The sequence below is a fragment of the Pipra filicauda genome, unplaced genomic scaffold (assembly GCF_003945595.2).
Source record: "Pipra filicauda isolate LSUMZ 115617 unplaced genomic scaffold, ASM394559v2 scaffold314_size1190085_pilon, whole genome shotgun sequence".
Taxonomy (NCBI): Eukaryota; Metazoa; Chordata; class Aves; order Passeriformes; family Pipridae; genus Pipra; species Pipra filicauda.
Genome location: NW_024104437.1, coordinates 686,584 through 712,445, shown reverse-complemented (window position 1 = coordinate 712,445; position 25,862 = coordinate 686,584). Strand labels below are relative to the sequence as shown.

The 25,862-nt window shown below is 37.1% G+C and overlaps 1 protein-coding gene across 12 annotated transcripts in view; it reads right to left on the bottom strand.

Moving 5' to 3' along the window:
- MAGI2 (membrane associated guanylate kinase, WW and PDZ domain containing 2) overlaps nt 1–25,862 on the bottom strand; it is a 722,750-nt gene that overhangs the window by 122,573 nt on the left and 574,315 nt on the right. The window lies entirely within an intron of this gene.

Sequence of the window (25,862 nt, the reverse complement as noted above, 5' to 3'; positions counted from 1 at the left end):
GTAGTTCTCCAAACCTAACTCGTTTTTCCAGGCTGTGAGTTCCTCATTGCTGACACAGAGAGAAGTACCCAGCATTTGGTAGGAAGAGAGAGATCAGTTAAGAGAACTACAGAGCTAGTGCCATGCTAATGCAAAGTTCAAAACCTCTCTTCTTTAGTAAAACTCCCTTAAAGGCTCCTGTAGCATCTTTTCTGCCTGTTCTCTGCTGCTGCTTCTAATAATAATGGGTGCATATGGACAAGTATAATAGCGATCCACTTCGTAATTCCTGTCTGATTTTCTAAGCAAGCCATAGTCTGCCTCCAGAAATCACAGTTTCACAGTGAGTGGGTATCTCTGAAGTTATGCAGAACATTTATATTAAGCAACAAACTTTTCCTGACTTTTAGAATTAAACTTACTAAAATGACTGGAGTTTGGTTACAGAATGATTGAGGTTGGCAGGGATCTCTTGGAGGTCATCTTGTCCAAACCCTGCTCAAACAAGATCCCCTAGAATCAGTTGCTGAGAATCATGTCCAGGTGGCACTGGAAAATCTCCAAAGAGGTAGACATGACACCCTCTCTGGGCAGCCTGTGCCAGTGCTTGGTCACCCTCACAGGACAAAAGTGTTTTCTGATGTTCAAAGGGAACCTCCTGTGTCTGAATGTGTGCCCATTGCCTCTTGTCTCTGAGCATTGCTAGAAAGAGCTTGGCTCCATCTTCTTTGTACAGCTACTTACACAGATTGGTAAAATCTCCCTGAGCCTTCTCTTCTCCAGGGTGGACATCCCTACTTCAGCGTCCTTACTATGAGGTACTCTCCCCAGTTTCATCTTCCTCACTACCCTGTACAAACTGCACACACACCATAACAACCTTATCTTACTGTTCAGGGAGAAGGGAGACCAGGAGGACCGATCTTTGGAGAAAGCATCTGAATCAGACTCCCTAGCTGGAAGTGTCAAGTTTGATAGATACTCAGTAGAGCAGACAATAGACAAACTGGCCAACATCTCAAACATCTACACTGTCACAAGAGCAGATTCTTCTGTCTGGCAGCCAATGTCCAAATTCACCATTGAGTTGAAAAATGTTAAAGAATACTGACAGCAACAAAAGTTGTCAAACCATCTCAAAGTTACCTCTGCTTTACTTAAGGCTCTTGCATTTAACTGACAAATTTAGGAACATGGGTCTGGAGGGGACTTCCTGGATGGCTGAACCTGGTCCCCTGCTGTCAGACTCAACACAAAATGCTGCACTTGATGAAATTTGATGTCTTCATCACAGAAACGACCATAAAGCCCCATAATATTTCACTTATTTAACTAGTTTGTCTTGCTTATTAAGGTTTGCTGACCATTACTTATTTTGTCATGTAATGTTAATGGACTCAGTCCCTGAATGTTTGACCACAGGTTATATTTTGTTATCTACACATTTCAAAGCAAAAACCATTTCTATACTATCATTATCTTTTGCTGGTTTAGTGACTGGTGAAGCAATCTGTGAGCTTCAACATCTCTTAATGACAATTTCTTTTTTACATTCCTCTCTACAATAATGTTGCAGAATTAAACTTGATACCCTGGAGATTTTCCACAAGCATAAATTCTGAAAAAAAAAACTTCTTCATACTTGAAGTGTTTGATCCAGACAGAATTTGTTTTGTTGACATAACTAATTTCATCACAAATTATCCTAAAGTTTCATGTAATGTTAACAACTATATTTCCCTACTTTCTGAAGAACCTATACTACTCAGTGACTCCAATTATTGTTTCTGCTAAGTTTTTATTACTCCTAGATTTTCTGTATAGACATCTTGCATCTGTAGGTAAAATTCCTCCATTTTCCTACCCATGTTCCCACTATTTGTATACAAACACTTATTTCTTCTTCTTGTTTCTTGTGCGCTTGGATTCCTGTCTGTACTTCAGTGAACTGAAGTGTCTGCTGGACTGCTCTTCTTATTATTACTTAGAATTCACTAAACTAGAAGTCCGAATGCAGAGCAAAAAATACAGATTAGATCTTCATTGTTAATTTATAATCACATTTGAAGCTTAGTAGAAATGTCTCATTTGTTTCTGAGGCATTTTTGATCATGCTCTTAGTACCACGTTTATGTGCTTAAAATACGACAGAATGCTGTGATTTGGTGGGCGTCAGAGACAGCTCTGCTACCTCTCTGCAGCCAGCACAAGCCAATAGCAATGGAGCTCAAACCAGCCCGTGTTTTGGCAAGTCAGCACAGGAAGCACCAGCTCTGCAGGACTCAGGCTGCATATTTTTATGCTGCATTTATAGCCCATGTAAACTCTACTAATTTCTCCAGCATTACTTATTCCTACTGGCATTTCTCAACCATATACTCTAAATTCTGCATATGCAAGCTTTGGATGAGTTTCAGAACCAGGAATACATGATTACTTCATTGCTGAAACTTTCCCTTCACCTGCTCACCCACACTCTCTGCTGTCATTACTATGTATTTCTGTCACTTCTCAGCAGTGACCTTGTCTTCTCTTTCTGCAAAGTGCTGCAAGATTGCTGGCACTGGAGCTTATTAATAATAAATTCAGAGGTGTTAGCACGTTTCCAGTACTGAGATATAAAACATGGGGGTAATTCTAATAACAACAGCACCTGATTGATGGTTAGGAAAGAGGCAAAGATTTGTTAGGAATGAGCCATTTTTACATTCACACATTCATACAATTATTAGTACATTCATACAGTTACTAGTAGCAGGACAGAGAACTAGTGACTGAGGGATCTTTCAGTTAAACAGTAGCAGCCAAATTATATTCCAAAATTTGGAAACCCAGCTTCCTTCCACTTGCCATACATGTTAATTCAGTGTGTGAATAAATAATTTCTCTGACAAATGGGTAGAGGCATTTGTTTGGATGTAAATGATTTCTGCATAAACAGAAATTCTCTGTTTTCTTGTACTCTGAACTGTCACAGAACCTTGTAAAACCTATTTGGCTGTAGCTGCTAAGATCTGATGGCATAACTTTTAGAGACAAAAGATAAAGCCTAGGATCCTGCAGGTCATGGCAGCCTGATTTTTTTTTTTAAGGCCCTAATTTTGTTAATACTCATTACAAAATTACCCTTATTTTAAAATAAAAATTTCTGAATTATAAAAACTTCTTAAAGGAGATTGCAGTGTAAGATGACTATTCTGTATTAATACTGAAATACTTAAAAGATCTGCCAAGAAAATTCTTACTTATTTCTTCTAAAAAAGAACATTAAAATAACTGCTAAAGTGTACCAAGAATGTCACCTGGGGAGAAGAACATTCATACAATAACCACAGCTACTGATTGGAAGAGCTAAATTTAAAACTGACCACTTTATTATTAACTTTATAACAACTTTCTCTGATAGATAGTACTGCAACAGCCACAGTGAAATGAAAAGAGCTGCTGGGAGACATAACGCTCAGCTGTCTCTGCACTCAGAAATAGTTTTAGTACCGCTTGCTGGTATGTGAGAACACTAAGTCCAATAAAATATCACTGCTCATACTGGCATGGAAGAACCATTTCCCAGTCTTTACCACATACAGAAAGTTTTACTCATGTATGACAAACTCAGCAAAGCTGACAGGTAACCACTATACACAGATCCTCCTTTCACTCACTGGACTCTGAGGTTCAGGGGAAAAAATCAGTTCAACAAAAAGTATTATTTAAATCAGACAAAAAGTGAAGCCAAAATGTATTCCCAGGCATTCAGGCACTCAAATTGGCATTAGATAGACCTAGATTATCTTCTTGCTGGAACCTGAGCCACAGATGCAAACCATCTGTTTGTCACATTTGAGTCAGTAATTGTACAAAGCATCGTTGTAGAAGTGGTTAACTTGGGCTAAAATCTGTTCCCATCATTGGAAGGACTGTGCACACCGGTTCCAATCTTGGCTTCAGGGGCCAACAGAAAGATGTGACACAGACACATATCTGCAACTTTACCCAAGAATCAGATCTGTTGAGTAAGCAGGTGCCATTTTTATATAATCAATTTTTTAAAACCCATTTTAATTCTACTGTGACCCAATGCATATGCCTAATTAAAAAGCCGTCTATTCAAAATTTTTCTGCTTAACCAGCATGTATCATGTAATTACACTCAGGCAGATGTGGATTAGTAGAAAAACTATTTCCATTTTATTTGTATTTTGCATATACTGGTAGAAGCTGTTTAAATAGAGGCATTTAACTTTTTGGGGGAGCAAAATAAAATCCATTCCAGAAAAATCTAAAGATCTTGATTATTTGCTGATCCAGTAAACATGAAACACTGTAGATTAAAAAAAAGTAAGTAAAGCAATAGCAAAAGCATACTTAAATGAATGCTGCTCATAAAGTGGTAAAGAGTAGGCAAATTCTCTTCCTAGATAGACAGTTTTTCACTTCTTCAAGCATTCAAGAGGATAGCATGGATGTTAAAACTGCCACTTTACAAAAAAAAGTAATTATTTGAAAGATAATAAGTATTTTGAAGGCAAGACCTCATAAAAAGAAAAAGGTCTAAATTTCAAGGCAGCCTTTTATTTACAAATTATGTAAGCCTGTTCTGTCTAAGTTTTGCTTGCAGGAACTACTTGTGCATCTTGAAATGCTTGGTGTGAACGAACTGCGTGACAGAACATCAGTGGATCTGAAGAGCGAGATAAAAACTGTTTGTATAGCTATTTGGGATCACTTTGAAAGGTGTCAGTGTGTGCAGAGGCTCATACAGGAATGAAGCCCTTTTTTTTTCTTTAGAAAAAGGAGGTCAAAATTTACAACACGTTTGCTTTTGTACGCACATTTTATTTCTGTATGCAACGCATCACATTTATCTAGGTAATGGCTCCCAGGGGGAGGAAAGTAGCCCAGCCAGCCTCCCAACAGCCTAAAGGCATAAGGGTATAGCAAAGCATGATCTAAATACCAAGCAGTCCCTGTGCCCACCTGGGAATCTTGGCAATGTGCCACCTGTCCCTGGTGGAAGACATTTTCAGCAGCATTGTCAACTGCACACCACTGCCACTGCTAAATCTTGATATAAACTGTCAGGAAGGAAAGAGGGAGAAGGATGAGGTGAGGAGCTAGATGGAGCACTTACAAAGATGTTGCAGCACAGTGACAAATGCCTTTATAGATTGAAAAAAAAAAATATATATATATGTGACTGGGAGTTTTTAGTAATAGGCAGTCATGTTGTACTTGTGAACTGAGGTGGTTAATAGAGCTTTCTTCTTTCTTTGAGTAATGCTAGCGTCATGAGGACAAGAATAACTAGTCATATACTAAATTAGTACATTGTGAAAGTAACAGAACTTTGTTGGACACTTAAAAAAAATGTGCAAAGATAGATGAGTAGGATTAGTCTCAATTTAAAATCTATAGAGGTATAACTTGAAAGTTCATTTCTGTTTTAGAGATATTATGGTTTCCAAGGAGATTCCCTGTAACTGAAGTGGGCATTGCTGCCAGAAATGGGTCAGTTTTATAACTCTGTTATCTATTTACTAAGACCGCGATTTTCATAATTGCTGGATCAATAATCCATTTTTCTTGCTACACTTGCAAAGAGTGCTCATTCAGGTGCCTAACTTCACCAGCAGTCACTCTGAGACCGGTGTAAATCTGATTTGACTATCAGTCAGGTTATTAACTTAATTTAGAGCTAAGACTTATAGCTTTGATTTGTGGAATTTTTGTGTATTCATTGTCCAGGTCCACATTCTGCTGACTGAGATCAATGTGAGCTGCCAGCGCTCAGCAGCGTATTTTAGAGCCAAACCACGGATGTGGAGCTGAATACCAGGCACCAAATCTGAAGGTGTTGCTATGATGTATTGTTTAGCAAGTTCAATTTACAATAATAATATGCATCCACATACTTCCCAAGAGAAATGTTTACAATTTCTGCTGTCCCAGATGCTGTTGTTAACGCTATAAATTCACTGCCGAACTTTATGCTGAAGAATCTGACTCCGATTAAACATCTTGTGTCCTTGTTATAACGAAATGCGTGCTCATTCACTGCTTCATCCTAGTTATTGGACCTTATACTGTCATGCCAAACCAGAAATTCAGAATATCTATATGTGCACTCATAGCTGTACACATATCTAAATCCTCAAATCTCGCTGTATCTTGAAAGTAGTCAACTGGTTTTACAAGGTCAGCACCCTTTGGAGATAGATACTTCAAAAGGAGTCTGGATTACTGCAGATTAATGCTTTCATGCAAAATTAAAGACAGGAATCATTGTATTAATAAGAAATTAAATAAATCAAAACAGTGAAATAATTTCCAGCTAAATAAGTGGATTTTTACTAATAGTCTACTTCATATAAATACCTCAGTGCATTTGAAATGAAGCTATTTTTGATTACCAATTCATTAACTCGTGTCTCACACATATGTATGGTGTATGGCTAAAAATGTATGTACAAATGCATGGCAAAAAAAATTACCTCTACTTCAAAGAGTTTCTCACACAATTTCTATACCAAAAGATCTACTCAACAGTTTTTCAGGTATATAGAAATATATTACTTGCTTTAAAATAGTATGGCAAAGAGAAATAGTGGAGTTCCTTTTGGTTCTCTCAGGCTTCACTATATTTTTCCAGGTTAATAGAGGGTAATGTATTATCAAACTGACCTTCCTTCCAAGCAAATGTTGCCTTAATATCTCTAGAGCCTCTTTTACAGCCAAGCACTCATTTTCAAGGACAATATATTTTTATTCTTTGCAAAACAATTTAACACCTTCACTACTGAATATTTATGCTTTCTTTTCCATTTCACTTCTGAGTACTGAGTATAAACCACAAAATTCATCTTGCATAATATTTTTTTTTTTGAGATGAAGGAGGAAAAATCAGTAACAAAATCCCACCAAGTTCCTTCTTTAAAACTGCTTTATAACACACAGAAAACTTCAGCCTTATAATAGTTAGAAAAAGGTCACTTTCCACCCTTACAGCTTTATGGGTAAGAATCCCATTCTCCTTTTATGAGGATTATACAATATCCCACTAGCTATTTTTCCTCCTTGTATGGTTCATCCAACCTCTCTATTTTCTGTTTCAGTTTGTAAGCTTTCTGAGAGTAGAATTTGCAGTACTCTTCTATGGTTTATAGCACTGAGGAGTCACAATTTTGTTGTGACTTCATTTCCACTGCAGTAAATATCTGACCAATAAGAACACCATTGCAGGGTAAATACTCTATCATTTTCTAGTTCAGTGTAGGGGGTTCAGCTTGGATCCTAACACTGAGCACAAACTAAGCTGCATTAAGGATACATCAATTTCTGTTCAGATTTCACATATGAAGTGGTATTAATACTCTGTGGTGTATGAGAACGTGCCATATCTTCTGCTTTAGAAAATAATTTTCTGGATGTCTAAATTTATTAATTTGTTAATCAGTTGATGAATAAAAGTAAATTAAAATGGGTTATTATGAATGACTGTGATCCTGTATCAGACTATTTGTTCTGACTGAAAAAGCAGTCTCACAGTATGCCTAATATTCTCACTGTGAATCATCCCATAGGTGGCCTGTAATTAAAAAATCCTTCCCAAAATTATCATTGTATCTAATTTTTCCTTAAAAGGCTACCACTTACTGTCATTTGCTTCAATACAATATTTCTACCCTGCTTCCAACAAAGAAGGTGGCACCATCTGTCCTGAGAGTTGTTGCTTCTATGTCCATCAAAACCTGAGAGCAAGTAGTGGTGTCCCATCCCTTTGGAGATGGTAGCCATAGCGATAGAGTGATATTAGTAGAAAAGTGGGATAGCCATTCCATAAACTTCCTTCTGAGAACTGCTGCATGAGAAGTGCATGAAGAAGGGTAAAAGTATGATGTGTGAATGGATGCAGCACATTAGAGAGAGGAGGTAACTAAGGGTGAGGAATGGATGAGCATGTCTGCTGTGGGATACAGGAATGAAAGAGCAGGAAGAATGTGGTATGTGAATGCCAGCAGCAGAGTGATAGACAGCAGAAACTGATGCGCGTGTGCTCCATCCTTTGTTCTCCCCTATCTTTAAAAACACCCTAACTGGTTGTATGTCTAAGAGCCCTGTCCTGCTTCAGGAAGGCACAAACAGACTGGAGTATATTAGTGAATCCCGCTCCAAAAATCAGTGTTTTTATAATGAGGGCAATTTGCATTAAAATGGCTTCTTTCTGCTTCTTATGGCATTTCAAACTTGTATGCAAGCAATGCTCACATACATGCCCTACCAGAAAGTGATTTCCAGACAAAAAACATAGTCAAAAAACATTGGCTTATACGCCAACTGGAATTTTTAGAAATACAGTGAAATGACACAGACATTATTTCCAGTAGGGGTTATAATCAGGGAAACTCAGGTATTTGGTTACCTAAGGTCAAACTAAAAAAACCTTAACAACCCTGGGTATAAAAATGAAAGTAGGGCTTCTTGTCTATTTTAGCTCTCTCTGCATTTACTATAAACTAGAAGATACAAGTTCATGAAAAGAAACCCAAAATGTCTTTGCGAATCACTCGAATCAAAGTTGGGGCTGCTGACACTAACAAAAGAGAGACGTCACCATAAATAATATTGTCCTACCAGTGAAGTTAAGCATGGCTGGGTGAATGAATTCAGTGTTTGTTTGACCTAGTGCATTTGGATTCCATGGATTTTATGATGATATGGAAGGGAGACTTTATACCTCTTCATAGGACAATAAAACAATTCATAAAATAGAACAAGCATTTACAATAATTGATATCAATGTACTATATGTTACAACTACAAAATATAATAATTTTTCCTAATTTTATAGTATTAATAGTTGATACATTATGTTTCCAATTAATATTTAGAAGAATGAATCACATCGTTTTCAAACTGGCAGTCCTTAACTGTTCTCATCAAGGAATCCCAAAATTGTTTAGCCTTGACAAATTTTACATACATAAAGATGAACCAATCAATGTATTCAATGTCTAGTGAGCCTGGAATACTGTAAACTGTTACTGAAACATCATCAAGACTGGATTTGCAGAGTTAATATATAAGTGGAATTACAGCTAAACACTGTGAAGAAACAAGTTCTGAAAGTTCTATGATTTTATTGAGAATTAAACTATCCAATCTTTTCACTGTTGCTCCAGAAATATGTGTATTATTATCTATTATGACAGAACTATTGTAACAGCACTGCTAGGAGTCTCATGGCAAGGAGTACTCAGATTAACTGGGACAGTGGAGGAGGTTTATGAAATGAAAAATCTGATACCATGGTGTTCATTTCACTATAGTATAATTACTAACACTACTTCTGCAAATGATTTAATATGATAGGGATAACTAATGTGAATGCTTCTCATTGTCCTTATTTGTTGTGTGATAGAGATCATAAAAAGAAAGGAGCGTAACTTTGGTGTTTGTAGTGACCACATTTTCATTCTCTGACTTCACTTTCCTCCCAAATTTATTGCAATGAGCTGCAAACTAAATGCTGAATATCACAGTTCCACTTAGTAGAACTCATCTAAAAGGCACTTTTAGAAAACAGAAATATGCATATTTTCACACTTATTCATATATCTTCAGCTAGTTTCCAAAACAGTACTGATTTAGAAGGAGAATAAGTGGTCCATCTAATCTAAAATCTGGAGAGCATGTTTTGGATTCTGAGGCAGTACAGAATTTATAGAACAGCAAGCACAGATGTTTCTCTGGTGCAGAGCTTCTGATAAGCAGAGGTGGCACATGTTCTTCCACCTGTGTTCGCTTGGGCTTGAAGGCACAGGACAACCTTTACCCTCACAGAGAGGAGAGCATCTGCCTCTATGTCCGGTTTTAGGCTGCTGCTCTCAAAAAAGGCTCTGTAAAACCAAAGATCCCTTCAAGCCAGACTAGCACAAGAGGGCTGGGAACAGTGGAACTGATAATGTCATTTCAATGACATGGAAATAAAGAAAAAACAAATACTATCAGCAATGGAAGGAGAAATTTAATGGTGTGGGGAAAACATAACACGAATCCCTCTGATATCAGTGCCTACTGTCCCACATGCTGGCCAAGGAAGCTGAAAACTATTTCTCTATTTGCACAGCCCTTGCCAGTCAGCAGATAATTGTACAAACAGCATGTTCTCCAAACATATTAAAGGCTCTGTCCTGGTATTCAAAAAATTATACCAACATTAAAACAAGTAATATCAAAAATGAGGTCTAGGACCTATTGCAAGCCATCTGCACACACGGGGAAGAACTTTTGCACATAACAGATGTGCTTCTGCTCCACTGGAGTCTACTCAGGTTCAACTTTGGATTATAATCAAGTATTTTCCCAACTTGGTTCTTATCCACTCTACATTTCTTCTACAAAAAGACCATCCTCCTGCCCCCAGCGAAACTGAAAATTAGAATGAGTTCTTGTCTGTGTGGTTATTTTTGTGCAGTTAAAGGGAGTGTGCTTTTGCAAGACTGTTTAAGATGACTGATAACATATTCTTCTTTTTCACTTACACAAATAGAATCCATTTGGGAAGGATGCTCTCAAGGCATAAAAAGGATTTTGAATACCTAAGACCCAGATGTTCTCAGATACCAACAAGAAGTGAAAGAGATTAAAAATGGTTGCCATTAAAAGAGAAATTAGTTACATGAGCATTCTGCAATTTCCTCATATCTCTCACTCTCCAAATTAAAAGACAGACACACTGCCTAATTCAAACAGAAAAATACGAGGTGTGCCTTCAACCAATGGCAAAATAATACAGTTGCATCAAATTGACTGAAATGCAAAGAGATGAAAGAAAAAGGAATAAAAAAAATATGAGCTTAATGTTATTTCTCTCTTTTACAGATAAAACAGAATATAAAAGAATATCTGATTCCATCACTGATAGCAATCAAATAGTAAGGTTACAGTGAACAAGACAGTTAAATTACTCTTAAGAGTAGGTTTAATATTTAGCCTGTCCCTAAAAACTGCTATTGTAGAATGCAACAGAGGTTACAAAAAAGCTAAAACTCATGTAATTTCTTTTATTTGGGAGAAGAACTTGTGGTCACTCCAAGAAAGAGTAAAAGTCTTGTTGCAGTCTGTTGAAGCTGATGCAATTATACTGTACAGGTATTATGCATCACTCTGCTTGTCAACTGGATGGGGCTGCTTGCATAGCCACAGAAAGGCTATCAGGCACTGACTATACACATTGACTTCCTTCCAGTCTTGACTCTGATTGTTTCAAGTGTCTTTTATGATATGTATTATATACTCCAAATTTGGGGTAATCTTTTGGAAAACAATTAAAGGTTGTCCGCATTGCACTTGGTATGTTTGCATTCTGCAAACAGATTTTGATACAGTCTTTATCAAGCTTACACTTCATATTTTATCCTTTGCTTTAGGGTCTCTGTTCTAGTCCCTCCTTTTTCTCATACTTGATCTGGCTGTTCCCCTCAGCTGCATTCCAGTTATTAGAAAAAAAGAAAGAGAGAGAGTTGGAATGACAGAGAGAAAACCTGGTGTTGCTTGCTATAGCCACTGCAACTCCTGCACAGCTTAACTGCTGGAAGATCCAAATCAGGGAAAGCCTGGCTTTTTCTGTCAACCCAAGATAAAGCATGTCCAACATGGAATTCATACTGGAAGAAAATTAGCTCCTGATTCTGACACACACATGCAAAATGAGACTGACTTCTAAATATGGATATATTTCTACATGGAAAAGTCGAAATCCCATATCCCTGGGACCAGGTTGATCCCTGTACAAGAGCACCATGGAGCCCTTTGATGATATATCTGTAAAAATACTTGATTTAATGAATTAATATTATAGTTCATCTACATCTCCTAGCTCCTAGAAAGAACTCCCTCTTTTTTTTCTGAAATGGACTTAATTGTATGTTTATTTTTTATCTATAAATTCACATATGCACATGTATATTTTTACACAGAGATACACCTTTGGCACACCTACCCACAGACATACATAGATAAAAATACTTCATCACACACATTCAACATCTGCTGTTACAATCCATAATAGCTAATATAATAATAGCTAACATCTGCTATTATAACATCTGTATTATAACGAATGTTTTTACATATATATCACTGAGGGGCTTCATGGTGCTCTTTTACATTATCCTGCATTCAGAACTGAAAAGATTATTGAAAGATAGTATTTACAACACTGCACAGTTTAAAATAAAAATCCATCAGCTTGGCACTTTGTCTGGAGTAGAATTTTTGACATGAACAATTGCTGAAGTACAATTCTTAATATTATCCCCATTTCTCAAAACAATTCAGAACTATTTTTTCAATAAATAGGAATTGCACTAGAAACACTTGAATCTCTTATATAATAGTCAACAGCATTTCCTTTTGATGCAATCAAGTTTGGCCTAAAAAAATATACTCTTGTCTGATATGCAGAAAATAATTAGAATAAGACAGACTAAACAGATTGTCAAAAGCAATCTGCCAAAAAAAGGAAGCTTTTTTGAACTCTGAGTGATGATACTGCCATTGTGACATGCCTGGAAAATGACCAGAGATAAGATAATAGTATTGCTGACTTTTCTAATTTGTGTTAGAACAACTCTTCCTCACTAAAATAAAGCACCCTTCTAAAATGATATTAACAGTATAAACACATAAATATGACCAGTATTTTGGTACCGAGTGCAGCACTGCAGTATTGCATGAATTTCATGTGGAATTTGACAGAGGAATCGATCCTCAAACCCACTTATTAAAGTTAAATACGTGTGTGGTTTCTGGTGCCAGTGACAGGAGGCAGTGTCTGTGCCGTGGCTGGATGTTTGAGGACAACCTGCCTGACCCCACCAGTCTACCTTGTAGCACATGAACTTTTCTGAAGGCTTTGGTGGAAGAAAGTCAACCAGACTCCATCAAACAAGATGGGTACAGAGAGCACTGGCTGAGGCTCTGCCCAATATCAGGAGAAAAATTCCAGTAACATAATAGTGATGGGAATATAATTAATGCAGCCTCACATATTCCCATACAACCATGTTTTTTTAAACCATGATCTGAACCTCTCCCTTACAAGACATGAAAGTACTGTCAGGTTCTCCTTACTACCTCAATTTCCCAATTTTCCAGTTTCCCACCTCTTCCTCTTGCCTGTTTTTTTTGGAATCACCCCAGAGTAGAAAACTCAATTTTTTCAGTGCTCTTTCAGCCCTTCATCATGTTACATGCACCCCCCCAGCTCAGCCCTGACATCTTCAGAGCTGATGGGTTCACAGGATTAAAAGACGTGATTTGAGGCCAGTAATCATAAACTGCTTTTTGAGACTTGTTATTTTGTATATATAAAAGTGAAACAGAAGAGATCACAAATAACAGAGCAGCAGCATAATCCAACATGTTTCATGAATCACTATTAGCTTATGAATAACTTCTCAAGGAACAGAGCTATCAAAAGAAGGTGTCCAATATTATCTGACTTTTCCCCGGCACCACTACAGGTGATGTTCAGTATGGCAAAGAAAGTAAATACTGCGTACATTGATGCTGATTTTAATGCAGAAGAGATTAGCTTGATACAAAGAATTTTAATTTACTTCCATTTGGAGCTGAAGAAGAGATCAATACATCAAAAGGAGTGAAACTGCCAGTGTTTAAAAGATCTGTACTCACATCACTGCTCTCAGACCTCTCTTGAAGAGCTCCTTTCTTCTTTTCCCTAGTACCTTGCCTTCCCCCTCCCGCCTCCTACACGCTCACACATGCATAGAAACACCCACTCTCCAGCCATCTCTGAGCATAAAATTACTGCCTTTTCTCCCTGCCTGCCTGTAGAACAAAAACAAATTATCTCATCTTCAGCTCCAGCATATCCCAGTCCAGTCAGTTTTCTCCCAGTTCTGCACCCAGTCTCTGGAGATGAGACCCTCTTCTCCTCCTTCCAACATCTAGTCACTCCCTGAGGCAGATAGCTGAGACCTGGCAAAACATCCAAGCTCCACACACCAAGAATTGCCCACCTCCTGTACACAACCCTCACTTAACCGGGCACGGTAGCAGAGCAGCATTTAGGGGACCCTGACTACACCACCATAGCACCACTTCCCTCTGGTGCCTACCAAAGGAGGGGATGAGGAGAAGCGAGTGCTGCCCAGCGATCTCCCACTGCTGCATGTGCAGAGTATATGGAAGCAGCAGAGCATCTTGAGCTCCACCTACATCCACTGACTCAGAGTCAATATCGCACTTATGTGACTGCTGGAGGGGAGAAGGCTTTTGTGGGGCAGAGACAGAAAAGGCTGGAAGAATTTCTCCAGGGACTTCTCAGTTTTCATCAGGATTCACTCCATGCCTGCCTCCTGGTTCCAAAAGTGCTCCTTATGTCATTGAGAAATTTTCATTACAGGTCTTTAAGCAAGAAAGCCATTTTTTAAAATGTCAGAGTCATCAATTACAAAGAGGCAGTTGCATAAGTGCTCGAATAAACTTTGCTCTTCTTACAAAGGTTATGTGAGAAACTAAACAGGGTCAGATAAGAGGTGCATCTTTGCTAATATCCTGATTACGGCAAGAGACAGTGAAATATGCTTTAGAAGTGAACTTGCATTAAGATTGCCTGAAATGTCTCTGTAGCCCCCATTAGTTAAATGTTCATAAAGCTCCTGGAATATGATCTATATACTTGAAAATGTTTCCTCATCTCTAATGCAACTCTGGATACTATTACATTGTGCCACACATCAAATGATAAATTCAGAGCAGTGACAAAAAAAATTGATCCACATACAATTAAACACAGATTTCTATTTTAACGTATACTGCACAACTGAACTTTCACAGTATTTGGCCTTAATATCTTAAGCTGAACTCCATTATTTAACTAATTAATTAACATTATTGAACTAACATTTTTAGTAGTTATGATGGAAATTGCTACCTGTAATAATTCTTGGATTTTACAAAGTTCTAAAATGACTCTTTTCAATGGGGAAATTCAGATACAGGGATGTTAACAAATTTATTCAACTAAAACACTTGCTAACTGTCAAGAGAGATATTTCTCATTCTAATTATAGAGCAGAAATTGTATCTTAGAAGTCATTAATTAATTTATTCTTAAATTTTCAAAGGATTAAAATTTGCTTTAAATTTTAGCTCTAAAATTTGTTCTCAAAGAATAGTAAAAGGCAAACAATGAGCTGAATTTCTGAACTCTTACATTTTAATATAGATACAGATTGTATTTGGTTGCACAAATGTGGAGGCAGAGCTGAATAAGCACTCTTAATCTATTTATTTTTTAATACAAAACAAAAATAAAATTCTGAAAATCAGCTAAATGTTTCCTTTTTTTGGATAATTGAATTGTATAATAAAGCCCTATATGCCAAAACAAAAGAAAGTCAATGGTGGCATGGTTAAAGATATTGAAAAGTACAGTTCTTGATTAATTTCATTATGCAATATGAAATTCTCACTTTCCCTGTCATCTCTGTATATAGTAAGAAACTCTGTCTGACCTGACAGATCATTCTTGTTGTTAAGAAACAAGACAAGATTATTTATTAAATAAAATGTACATGAGATGATGACTTATTTTCAACGTACATTTTTTGTCTGTTCATACAAATAGCCAAATCACGTGAGATAGATTTTAATTACATTTGATAGAAGAAAAGTTATTTCTGCAACTGCAGCATTTTTGGCAGCCACTGAGTTCACTGCACACTGCTGACTCAATGGACAACTTGCAAAACTTACAAAAACTGTCCTAATAAATGTGAGGATTCAGGCAACATATTTATCATCTCCTAGTCAAAGTTAAATATGCTAATAGCAGAATCTGCAGATTTCTTATGATGGAGATCAGATCAAAGAACAAATTTATGGGCTTCCTAGGCTTGTCATACACAAAACAAGTTTGTATGACAATATGAACACTAAAATTGGATAAAGGTGTATTGGTATGTGATAGTAGATAGAATAAATCATTTAACACTTTTTCTGCCTTTGTATTTTGCATACTGCAATATGTATGAGATAGTTTTAGTACCCTTGTCTATGATTTTGGCCTTTGTGGTCATTTTTCCCATGCAGTCAGATATGACTTAATAGGAATGTGAGACTATGCATACTTGGATAGTTTGTGTCCAAATATCCTTTCTGCTTTTTCACCTTTGCTCTTTCACATTTTGCTTCACCGTAATTCTTGATTTCTGTATGATCTCATTTTCTGCTCAAGATATGGCCCCTTTGAGCACCAGAAGATCTCCATTTACTCATATTACTCATATTACAGAGACCCAGACTGGTAGCTCAGGTTAAACAGGGTGTGTATGTCTTATGTATATGGTTTGTGTTGCATTTGTCCATAAGAGACAGGAATTTTATATTAGCATAGATCATATCTCCATTATGTCCTTTCTGCCCATCAAATTACTTCACCTTTGGTTTCTGGGTTAAATAAAAATGTAAATGCAGTGAGAATCTGGTCAAAGGTAAAACAGTTGGATAAAAAGTAAGTGCTGTACTGGCACAGCTGGACATGTTCAGACTTCAGCCATCTCTAATCAAGTATGTTCAGCTTTCTATAGTTGGTGCTGGAAGAGTTGCTCTAATGGTTTAAACATTAGAAAAAAACTTACCACATATAGGCAGACCTGCCCATATACTCTCTCCCGCAGAAGACTAATGCAACGTAGTTACATAACCCAGAACTTCAACTCTTTATGTGTCCAATATTTTACTATTTCAAGTAACAAGCAAACGTTATCATTCTTGGGACTGATAAACATAGATCAAAATATAGTGTAAAAAAATGTAAATTTCTTTCAAAATTAAATAAATGCCACAAACCATGCACACTATGAGTTGCCTCCTGTGTATCAACATGGATTTTATCAAAGTAAAATAAAAGATTGCTGTTCTTTTCAAATTCCTCCTACATTTTTGTGTATTATCTGGACTTGAAGAAAATGAGTCTTCCGAAGAAAAGTCACTATAGGAAAGAAAACACGTTATGCATATAATTTAATCCTAATATTGGTATATTCTTTATGGGTGCCAGTAATATATGGAAGCAAAATATTATAAGTGCTGGAGATGAAAATGAGTTTATAATCCCCAGTCCATAGCTGAACTCAATCATCAGACTTTTTATAATGTTGTTGTTTGAATAGTTAAATGAGAGAAAATTAAGCCTATTAAGTTTAAAAGGGGTTTTGTAGTTTCTTTTAAGCATTCATAAAACAACAAACGTGAGCTTTGAATTAGGCTAGGGGAAACAAATATCCTTAAGATTGTCAAAAACCAAAAGTGTTATAGTAATTATTTAATCACTGTTTGCTGCGACAGATGATAAGGAAAAACAAAGGAGTCTATTAATGCACTCCTTGTTGAAGGAGGAAAGAGGTTGTTTAAGCAGGTGTCTGATGTAATTTACAATAGCCTTGGGCATTTGAGATATTCACATGCAACTTGCAGGTACCATACAGGACTTAAAAGAGACTGCTGCCCGGAAGGGCAGGAGGAGGCTAGGTGGGACCCCTGGAAGGGCAGGAGGAGGCTAGGTGGGATCCCTGGAAGGGCAGGAGGAGGCTAGGTGGGATCCCTGGAAGGGCAGGAGGAGGCTAGGTGGGATCCCTGGAACTTTTAATGGCACTGGACACCCCTGGAAGGGCAGGAGGAGGCTTAATGTTCTGCTTTGAAGCACCTTGAATGAAGGTACTAAGTCTAAAACTTGAGATAGAAAATTCTCAAAATTTCTATATTATGGCGAACTTTAAGGCTAAACCCCAAGATACGGAGTCAGAGACCTCTGAGTTCCTTAGTACTAATAGTGCAAACCCAGAATCATCTCATGAGACATGTGATGTGAAGACAAGAAGTTCCTAAGAATTTTTTTGTAGTTGTTCCTGTGGCTTAATGAACACACTGTCCATTTGCAGAAGCATTTTGAGATCCAACTTAGATGCTCTACTGTAATTGCTGTTTCGGTTTGCATAAATAATTTTAATTGAAGACTTCAAGGGAATAGCCAAATGACAGGGCTAAAATGAATCAGTAGCTGCCTCTGTACCTTGAGGAATGTCTATCTGTATGCACTACTTAATGAATGCTCAGTAGCTCAGATGGGCGACATAAACTCAACCTCTAACTCCATATCAAGCAGAAGAGATAGTGACACATGGATTTTCTGCAACTCAGGGAGAACACAAGAATATTGAATATCACACCAACCAACCAAAAAAACCTGGCAAGGTGCACGTAAAGACCCCAGATGTAGATAGTTAAGTGTGTGTTATACAAAATACAGACACTTTTTTCTTAGCCTAAGCTCATCTCTGTCCTGGTTATCATTTGGTGAATACCTAACAACATAGTGAGTATCAAAAGAACAAAAATATGAAGAAAACACTAAAATAGGAACCTCATGGAGATTTGAAATCAGTAACTTTGTGACAAAAGTAGACACATTTCCCAGTCCTTTGGTTAACATAAAGAGAAATTTACAGATATAACTGTGACCACTGTAACAAGTTCATTTTATCTGAAAGCCATAGCAACACAAAAAATATAATGGAAAATTAATCTTAGAAAAAAGTAATACCAGTACTAAAAATTTCTAGCAACCTAAGTGCTGTCTCCTGGCTTTTCTATTTACATGCAGAGTTCAATGAATTGCCTGCTTTAGAACATGAAAGAAAGGGAGATTGAAAAATAATCTTTTTCTGCTACCAAGTTTTTAACTGCTATTAATACTTCTAAGATGCAAGTATTAGTTTAATTGTCATCATCAAACATTTAAACCCACTAGTCATATCCCTTTCCCCAGCTAAAGTGAGTCTCAATACTTGATATCAAATAAATAATGAAACTGGTATTTTTTGTTTTGTTTTATGCTTGAAACCTCTCAAATATAACATGGTCGTACTTCAGCACTTTCCTCTGCGACAGAGGAATATAAACTTTTATCCTATAAAATTGAAGCTAAGATTTACATTTAATCCCTTTTAAACAACCAAAAGAATAATTAGGAGTTGTGCTTTAAAGAATTCTGGTTACATAGAGATTCAGGATAAAATTGTGAGGACTAGCAACACTGATAGATTCTTAAAAGAGGGTTGATTTTAACTGTACACCTCTTGAACAGTTTTGGCATTAGTTATATGACGTGAAAGTTTTATGGTGAGAAACACAGAGTGGATTAAATGAAGTGGGATGCTGTGCACTCCTTGAAAAGCCAAAATAAATTGTGAAATGAAATAAGACTTGTACTGGAAAACCAGGCTGAGGTTTTTAAGAAATAGTTACCTCTGGTTTGGCTTACAAAAAGATAATGGTGAAAGGAACAGTGGGTTTTGGTTGTACCAGTAGCAAATACAGTGTTTCTGCCATGTTTTGCACCATTTCATCATCTTCCTGAAGGATGTTGGAATGCAAGCAGTAAATTAACACAAATCCACACCGACTGGCCTAACATGGGTGGGAGAAATCACTCTCCCTGATGCCTGAAGTAATTTTTCTAATTGTTGTTACTTACTTTCCAAACAGTTAATTTCCCTTCTCTTAACTTCATGGGATAAATAGCAACATATGAAGACAGAGAGAGATGCTCAGTCTTAGCTAGAGTAAAACAGCTCAGATGAAACATCTTAGCTTCAAAGAAAGCAGGGGTATTAAGGGAGGCTGATAACACAAGCTGGTTTTATGTCTGCTGTTCTGCTCTCACAGACCCATCACTGGGCATCAGCTTGCAGCTGCAAGACTGACACTTGATGAGGCCTTGGAGTGTATTAAAAGAGTGTTTTAGCCTGGAGATGCATAAGTGCAATGAAAAGATAGTCCTTCCTCAGCAGTTCAACTAGGAGCACAATCTCTCATGTTCCAACACCGTGCCTTAATTTTGTGAGGCCAGTCTTCCTGGAGCCACTGGACGAGGTGGTGTCAGACAGGTGAGATAACTAAATTTCAGCCAGCTTCTGGTACTGTGGCAATGAAGCCCTACATATGTGTGTGATTAGTTCTTCATCAAGCTCCTGGTCAGTGAGGTGGCAGCTGTGGTAAACAGTTGGCTACCAAGGGAATGGAATGTTGTAAAAGAATACTGTCAGATGGATTTTGACTGATAGCATGTGAGACATGACCTGTTTGAAAAAGAAGATAGGTACAATCGTGAGTGCTCATGATACATTGAGTCCTTTAGTGATATTTCAACAGTATTCACATTCCCAGATGACTACCAAAACATAGATTTTATTTTAATATATTTGCTTTTTGGATTGAAGGCATTCTTTATGCATACATAGTTCATCTTTTCTGTTGCTGAAACTGGACAGCTTGCTTCGTATCTAATCTGACATTAGGTGAGATGATGGTTTGTTCATATGAACTGATGATGGATAAACAGGGAGCAGGATTAAGGATCTGTTTGAACTTATAAAACTGTATCCTTTTGCAGACGTCCCCAATTCCTTCTGTCTTGAGTACTCCTTATAGAGGTTGTAAGATATTAGCCTCACTGTGAAAAAAACATGCATTAATGAAACTAGATAATTATTCCCTAAGCTTAGCGACATTGTAGGGTCAATCACCTGATAATGGCTTTGGTTTTGCTCTTATTCAGCTAAATAACAACATTTATGACTTTGTAGATCAACAAATGTGGCTTCTCCAATTTGCTTACATTTAAAGTAACCTCAGCTTGTTGAAAAACTCATCACATGCACAAGACTGTTACGGGTCTTGACAGTAGGTCCAAGGATAGCAGCAAGGCCATAGATCATTCCTTCCAGCATTTTTAACAGCTGGCTCATTCCCTTTGGAGATCTCTGAGGTGCATTAGAAATTCTCAGTCATAGATGTGGGACCAATCTCTAGATTTCTAGTCTCTAGCCTTCATCCTATTACAGTCAGGCAAAAGTGGTAGAGGTCTACTTATATGGTAGGTGTAGACATCTGCCTTGTAGACATCTGTATCTGTTAGCTGAACCTTATCTTTAATTTATGAATTTCTATCTCTAGAACAGATAACTAACATAGCAAAACTACCATTCCTGAGAGAATAATATCTAAAAAAGCCCAAGTCTGCATTGTTTACAGATGATTTAGCATCTTAAAGCTGGCCAAGTGTATGCCTGGCAGATGAAACGAAAGAACATGTTTCCCCTTTCTTGATTCACACTGTTGAGCTATGACATTTCACCACAGATATCTATCTATATCTATATCTATATCTAATCTATATCTATATCTATCTATATCTATATCATCTATATCTATATCTATATCTATATCTATATCTATATCTATCTATCTATATCTATCTATATCTATATCTATATCTATCTATCTATATATCTATATGTTTCTGGAAAGTTCAACATGAAATCACCACAGCTATTCATCAGTAGAAGGGTCATCACCAGACTCCATTATTTAACCACTTGTTCACCATGTCTTTGAGTTGTTTCCCGGAAATTTCCACCAAAGGAAACAGAGCTTGCTGAAATGCAGAGTGAGAATCTTTCCCTGAGCTTGATTATATGGGAGTGTTTCAGTTTATCCAGTCCATTGAATAACCTTGAGAATTGTAGGAAAGAATTTGCCTTTACAGCTCGAGCTTTTATCTGGTTCAGCCACAGGCACAAAACTTTATTTGCCTTAGAACAGCAGTCATTCAAAATCACTCACTGTATAAAAATCTTCTCATGTAGATGCAGTCTTTCACCAGTGACGTTCACTCAGCATTTTAATGGGATGCAGGGGGCTCTTAAATACAGACAGCATTTCTATCATCTGCATGAAGCTTCAGACAAGACAAAGGAATGTAACCTCCCAGAAAAGAATGTGGTATCAGCTCCTAGGCTGTCCTGAGGTAGACATAGATGCTGTAGAGTGTAATGTTCATATCCAGCAGCTTGATTGAGCTCCAAATGCTAAAACATGTCCTAGAAAGGCATTTGCAGTGTTATTAACAGCCATTAGCTCACAGATGCTAGATTTACATGAGGGCATAAGAACCCTTACGAATTCTGAAACATCTGGCAAATGGGATCAGGAATGCAATTTTCTTTGGTTTTGACTCATCCACTGAGATGTGGTTCCTCTGAGTCTGCTTGTGAGGTTTATCGTGGGTCTAGGACAAATATAAATATCTCTTAGTGCCCAGCACTGGGCACCAAGTGGTGCTGAGAGATTGTCAGGACCTTAGATATCTCCTGTTGCATCTCAGTGCACTCTTTTTGCCTCATTGCTTTATTGTTTCATAGCATCACAGCAATGCCAAGTCACTGTCAAGCAGCTGCTTACATGTTCCCAGCGGCTTCCAAGCTTTCAGTAGTGTTCCTCGGGGGTCAGTGATGGACAGGCACCATTTAACATCTTTGTTGGTGACTTGCACCCTGGGGTTGAGTGCTCCTTCAACAAGTTTCCAACAACACCAAGCTGTGTGGTGTGGTCAACCCCCTGGAGTTCCGCCTGGTCCAGTGAAAGGTGTACCTCCTCACGGTACAGGGGGTGGAACTGGATGATCTTAAGCATCCTTTCCAACCCAAACCATTTTGTGACTCGATGATTCTCTGTTCCAAAGGATGAAGTTCAGAATTGTTCGGTTTTGAAACCTGCAGGTCAACTCACTTTGTTATGATCACATTAGAGGGTGACAATATCTTACACAGATTCACTCTTTGAATAGCATTTGTATCAGACTCCTATATTAGATTTTGGGTGGATTAGATTTTGGTAGTTTTCTAAGAGCTTGTTTCTTTAACAATTAGCTTGAAGTACAGTAATGGTGTCTTCAGCCTCTGGTCAAGATTAAGTAAGATGAAAGAGATGGTGCCTTTTCTTTCTTTTTTTCCCCAAATCTGATGCAGGTCTGAAGCACAAAGATTTTTATAACCACTTAGTCAAAGAATAGTGTCAGCCTTGCAAGAGACAGGGTCCAGAATCATATTAGACCTGGGTGCACCAGCACCTGTGGTTATCCCTCACACTCAGGCTGCTTTACAGATCATTGTCACTATCCCCAGACTTTCTACTATGATGTCCTACTGCCACAATATGATGTTTTGATCATTAATCACAGCTTCCTATGAATCTGATCATAGCTGGAGTGCACGTAAATTAAGAAACACACAGTTTGTATCAAAAGAATAAATAAAATCTATTTTAAAAGCTCTATTCATCATCCAGTGATGCCTACCTAACAAAAAAAAAAATGGAACATATGTAATTTCAAATAGTTTTCAAACAAAAGATTTTAACATCTTTATGAACAAAAAGCAATTGATGGAACCTGGGAGGTTTTCATACCTTCAGTTGATTAGACTGTAAAAATGGCTGAAGAGGAAGAGAAATCCTACTTCAGGAAGTGTGAAAAGGATTGGATAGCAGGAAATACAAGCACTTTACTGAACAGTAGTGCTTTTATAAACATTCTGACCTTAAACATACTGTTTCAGTTTACCACTATCATATTTAAAAATTACTTCAAGTGTTCATATCTATTTTAGATGTCACAAACATTAGTCTGAGATTCTCCAGCTACTTTACATTAGAACTCTGTGACTTCTAACAATGAAGACATTTGAGACCAAAATTTGTTCTGAGATGTAATTTTGTATGCTTGGGGATTATAGAGTTATTATAGAATGATTATGTATTTGAATTTACATTTCTGTTTTGCATTCTTAATATAGTTGAATTAGTTACCTCAGGAAAAAAAAAAATCAATGTTATTTCTATACATTTTAAAGCACCTTTTTCCTATTTATTCTCATCCATGTCTACAATACTCATCATCAATAGTATTATGAAATCTGTATTCAATTGCAAGGTAAAAATTTAAGTAAGTTGCAAGGATACCTGTTTTCCACAGAAAAGAACTCCATATGAACAAGTTCACCAATAATCGGCCCAGGTTATTCAGAAGGATTAACAAGGAAGTATATTTGAGTGGTGCACCTGAGAATGCTAAACCATGACAAACAAGGAAAAGCACTCATGTCATGTATTAGGTAATATGAAAATATTAGGGATAAATGAATTTCACATTACTGAAATCTTCTGAACTTCAGGAATTCTGTTGTATAACCTTAATAAGCTAATTTAATAAATTTTGGCTTTGGGAACCAAATTGCATTAAGTTAAAATGGCAATAAGAAATGAGAATCAAAAAAAGCTGTTTTTTATAAAACCAATGCAAACAACCAACTTCTTTCTTACATTTTACTTCATACAAATTTTCTGTTTATCTTTTTGGCATTAGAAACATCATGCCAGCTATAAAATAACATCTGAAGCAATTTTTTTTTTTTAATAACGTTTTTCACAACCTTCACACTTCCTACTTACCAAGTTCTGGAAAGACTAGAGTTCAGAGTGATTTATTCTGACATATGATAGTCCAGATCACCCATCTACTATGATAAAAGAAGGATGAAAGGAAATTTCCAGAAACATAACTTGAGACTATTCCATCAGCACTATTTGTGCCTATGTGTGTCTCTGTGTCTGCCTCTTGTACTGTAACATACTAAAAGGATGATAGTCCAGATCACCCATCTACTATGATAAAAGAAGGATGAAAGGAAATTTCCAGAAACATAACTTGAGACTATTCCATCAGCACTATTTGTGCCTATGTGTGTCTCTGTGTCTGCCTCTTGTACTGTAACATACTAAAAGGATCTTGCTCTGCTGCTGTGGTCCATCCACAGTGATTTGTTATCACAGTCTACAAAATTATCTTCACAGTGAATCTGGCGACTACTTCGTTTTCTGCAGAGGCAAGAAAAATCCCAAACTAGCACTTCTTTATTTTAAAGTATTGATGAGAAATGGAAAGATAAATTCTGCACATTTATCTCATTATCAATGTGCAGCCCACTAGATCAGGTTGCTCAGGGCCTCATCCAACCTAGCCTTGAACACTTCCAGGGATGGGGCATCCACAGGTTGTCTGGGAAAAAATCTTCACCATGAGAGTGGTAAAGTACTGGGACAGGAGTCCACAGAGGCTGTGGAATCTATGTCCTATAAAATTTTCTTAAGTCTCATGAATGAAACCCCGAGAAACGCGAACCAACGCAAAGTTAGCCCTGTTTTAAGAAGGAGGTTAGTCACTAGAAGTCCCTTCCAACTGAAATTATTCTATTATTCTCTGATTGTCTTCTCCCCCAGAAGATGTCAGCTTGCTTGGAAACTGACTTCATCTTCCTCCAACAGAGTTTCACTCATACACAGACCTGACACGACCAGACAAACCTTTCAGACAGTGGTTTGCAATCTTTATCAATCTGTAGACATGAAAATATTCCCAGTGGTGGTCCAGATCTTCCGAGCAGCTTTAAATCTCTTCAGAGGTGGTTTCTTTTCTTTTGTTAGTTCTCACAGATTCTTTATTAATAGGACACAAATGCCTATGTGCCATATGCCACATTGAAAACTCTTGTTTTGGTGGCTATAATGACAACAATGTTGGATCAGACTCAACAGATTATTTTGAAACGATATCCTTTCTAAATAAATAAATTTGCACTTAGTAGTCTGTGCTCTCTCTGCCTATCTCTTTCCAGATTCCCCTTAAGTAAACAGCATATAAACCAAAGAACATCGTATCCCATTTTTATGTAGGAGAATGCAGACATCTTTTCTCTCTTAAAATACTGTGAAATGAGAAAAATAAGCTACTTGGCATTTATTAGAAAGGAAAATTACAAGAAAGTTTTACTGAGAAACTTACTTTTTCTACATATTAAGACAAAAATTATATGGAAAAATGTATCTATTCATGGAGACAGTGAGACTCAGAAATATATTTCTCATTCTATTTCTCATATAAAAGAACAGAGGAA